Source organism: Salvelinus sp. IW2-2015, linkage group LG34 (assembly GCF_002910315.2).
Source record: "Salvelinus sp. IW2-2015 linkage group LG34, ASM291031v2, whole genome shotgun sequence".
NCBI lineage: Eukaryota > Metazoa > Chordata > Actinopteri > Salmoniformes > Salmonidae > Salvelinus > Salvelinus sp. IW2-2015.
In genome coordinates this window covers 1307937-1312082 of record NC_036873.1, presented here as the reverse complement: position 1 = coordinate 1312082, position 4146 = coordinate 1307937, and positions in this window count along the sequence as shown.

Below are 4146 nucleotides of genomic sequence, written 5' to 3'. Positions count from 1 at the left end.
TCTTGGCCAGTCGCAGTTGTAAAATGAGAACTTGTTCTCAACTAGCCTACCTGGTTAAATAAAGGTGAAATAAAAAAATCTTCAATTTAAGCTTTAAGCTAGAAAGCGTTTCTCGGGCTGGAGGGAAGCTAGAGTCATTCCGCTACCCAAGAATAGTAAAGGCACCTTTACTGGCTCAAATAACCAATCATTCAGCCTCTTACCACCCTTAGTAAACTTCTGGAAATAATTGTGTTTGACCAGATACAATGCTATTTTACAGTAAACAAATTGACAACCGAATTTTCAGCATGCTTATAGGAAAGGACACTCAACAAGCACAGCACTTACATAAATGACTGATGATTGGCTGAGAGAAATTGGTGATAAATAGATTGTGGACAATGTCTTGTTAGACTTCAGTGCAGCTTTTGACATTATTGATCATAGTCTGCTGCTGGAAAAAACGTATGTGTTTATGCTTTACACCCCCTGCTATAATGTGGATAAAGAGTTACCTGTTTAACAGAACACAGAGGTGTTCTTTATGGAAGCCTCTCCAACATAATCCAGGTAGAATCAGGAATTCCCAGGGCAGCTGTTTATGCCCCTTGCTTTTTTCAATTTTGACTTAGAGTAAAGCCAGCGTGTCTTTGTATCAAACACTATACACGTCAGCTACTACAGTGACTGAAATGACTGCAACACGCAACAAAGAGCTGCAGTTTACTTTCAGAGTGGGTGTGCAAGGAATAAGTTGGCCCTAAAAATTTCTAAAACTAAAAGCATTGCATTTGGAATAAAACACTCACTAAACCCTAAACCTCAACTAAATCTTGTATTAAAAAAATTTGGAAATTGAGCAAGTTGAGAATGACTAAACTGCGTGGAGTAACCCTAGATTGTAAACTGTCATGGTCAAACATATTGATGCAACAGTAGCTAAGATGGGGGTGAAGTCTGTCCATAATAAAGTGATGCTCTACCTTCTTAACAACACTACCAACAAGGCAGGTCCTACAGGCCCTAAGTTTGCCTTCTTAACAACACTCAACAAGGCAGGTCCTACAGGCCCTAGTTCTACCTCCTTAACAAACACTATCAACAAGGCAGGTCCTACAGGCCCTAGTTTCTACCTTCTTAACAGCACTATCAACAAGGCAGGTCCTATAGGCCCTAGTTTCTACCTTCTTAACAAACACTATCAACAAGGCAGGTCCTACAGGCCCTAGTTTCTACCTCCTTAACAACACTATCAACAAGGCAGGTCCTACAGGCCCTAGTTTCTACCTTCTTAACAACACTATCAACAAGCAGGTCCTACAGGCCCTAGTTTCTACCTTCTTAACAACACTATCAACAAGGCAGTCCTACAGGCCCTAGTTTCTACCTTTCTTAACAACACTATCAACAAGGCAGGTCCTACAGGCCCTAGTTCACCTTCTAACAACACTATCAACAAGGCAGGTCCTACAGGCCCTAGTTTCTACCTTCTTAACAACACTATCAACAAGGCAGGTCCTACAGGCCATAGTTTTGTCGCACCTTGAGTACTGGTCAGTCGTGTGGTCAGGTGCAACAAGAAAGGACTTAGGAAAATTGCGGTTGGCTCAGAACAGGGCAGCACAGCCAGCTATTATCAATAATATGCATGCCAATCTCTCCTGGCTGAAAGTGGAGGAGAGATTGACTTCATCACTACTTTTATATATGAGAGGTATTGACATGTTGAATGCACCTAGCTGTCTGTCTAAACTACTGGCACACAGCTCGGACACCCATGCATACCCCACAAGAGGTCTCTTCACAGTCCCCAAGTCCAGAACAGACTTTGGGAGGCGCACAGTACTACATAGAGCCATGACTAKATGGAACTCTATTCCACATCAAGCAACTGACGCCAGCAGTAAAATGTGATTTAAAAAACAGATAAAATAAAGTACCTCTTGGAACAGTGGGGACTGTGAAGCAACACAAACATTGGCACAGAAACATGCATGCATACACACACACACACACACACACACACGCACACGCACACGCACACGCACACGCACACGCACACGCACTATGCATACACATGGATTTAGTGGTGGAGTAGGGGCCTGAGGTCACACAGTATGTTGTGGAATCTGTGAATGTAATATTTTTTTTAACTGTATAAAATGCCTTCATTTTGCTGGACCCCAGGAAGAGTAGCTGCTGCTTTGRCAGCAGCTAATGGGGATCCATAATAAATACAAATAAAAAAATACCCCCAAGCCATAAGACTCCTGAACAGCTAATCAAATGGCTACCTGGACTATTTGCATTGACCCTCTACTTACATGTACTCAGCAAAAAAAAGAAGTCCTCTCACTGTCAACTGCGTTTATTTTCAGCAAACTTAACATGTGCAAATATTTGTATGAACATAACAAGATTCAACAACTGAGACATAAACTGAACAAGTTCCACAGACATGTGACTAACAGAAATGGAATAATGTGTCCCTGAACAAAGGGGGGGTCAAAATCAAAAGTAACAGTCAGTATCTGGTGTGGCCACCAGCTGCATTAAGTGCTGCATGCATCTCCTCCTCATGGACTCCTCATGGACTGCACCAGATTTTCCAGTTCTTGCTGTGAGATGTTACCCCACTCTTCCACCAAGGCACCTGCAAGTTCCCGCAAGTTCCGATCCCAACAGCGTCCCAGACGTGCTCAATGGGATTGAGATCCAGGCTCTTCGCTGGCCATGGCAGAACACTGACATTCCTGTCTTGCAGGAAATCACACACAGAACAAGCATTATGGCTGGTGGCATTGTCATGCTGGAGGGTCATGTCAGGATGAGCCTGCAGGAAGGGTACCACATGAGGGAGGAGGATGTCTTCCCTGTAACGCACAGCGTTGAGATTGCCTGCAATGACAACAAGCTCAGTCCGATGATGCTGTGACACACCACCCCAGACCATGACGGACCCTCCACCTCCAAATAGATCCCGCTCCAGAGTACAGGCCTCGGTGTGATGCTCATTCCTTCGACGATAAACACGAATCCGACCATCACCCCTGGTGAGACAAAACCACGACTCGTCAGTGAAGAGCACTTTTTGCCAGCCCTGTCTGGTCCAGCGATGGTGGGTTTGTGCCCGTAGGCGACGTTGTTGCCGGTGATGTCTGGTAAGGACCTGCCTTACAGCAGGCCTACAAGCCCTCAGTCTAGCCTCTCTCAGCCTATTGCGGACAGTCTGAGCACTGATGAAGGGATTGTGCGTTCCTGATGTAACTCGGGCAGTTATTGTTGCCATCCTGTACCTGTCCTGCAGGTGTGATGTTCGAATGTACCGATCCTGTGCAAGTGTTGTTACACGTGGTCTGCCACTGCGAGGATGATCAGCTCTCCGTCCTGTCTCCCTGTAGCGCTGTCTTAGGCATCTCAAAGTACGGACATTGCAATTTATTGCCTTGGCCACATCTGCAGTCCTCATACCTCCTTGCAGCATGCCTAAGGCACGTTCACGCAGATGAGCAGGGACCCTGTGCATCTTTCCTTTGATGTAGAAAGTCAGTAGAAAGGCCTCTTTAGTGTCCTAAGTTTTCATAACTTTGACCTTAATTGCCTGCCGTCTGTAAGCTGTTAGTGTCTTAACGACCGTTCCACAGGTGCATGTTCATTAATTATTTATGGTTCATTGAACAAGCATGGGAAACAGTGTTTAAACCCTTTACAATAAAGATCTGTGAAGTTATTTTGATTTTTACGAATTATCTTCGAAAGACAGGGTCCTGAAAAAGGGACGTTTCTATGTTTGCTGAGTGTATTACCTCAATCACCTCGACTAACCTGTGACCACGCACATTGACTCTGTACTGTACCGGTACCCCCTGTATATATGCAGTAAATATATCCTTATTTTATTGTTGCTCTTTTAATGATTTGTTATTTTTTCTATTTTCTTCTTTGTTATTTATTTATTGTTTACTTCTGTTGATTTTAGTAAATACTTTCTTAATACTTTCTTAATAACACTTATTTTTATGAAAAAAAGGCATTGTTGGTTAAGGGCTTGTAAGTCAGCATTTCACTGTMAGGTCTACASCTGTTGTAGSTGGCGCATGTGACAAATACAATTTGATTTGATTTGTTGCTATTGGCGTCGGCTAATGGGGATCCTAGTAAATC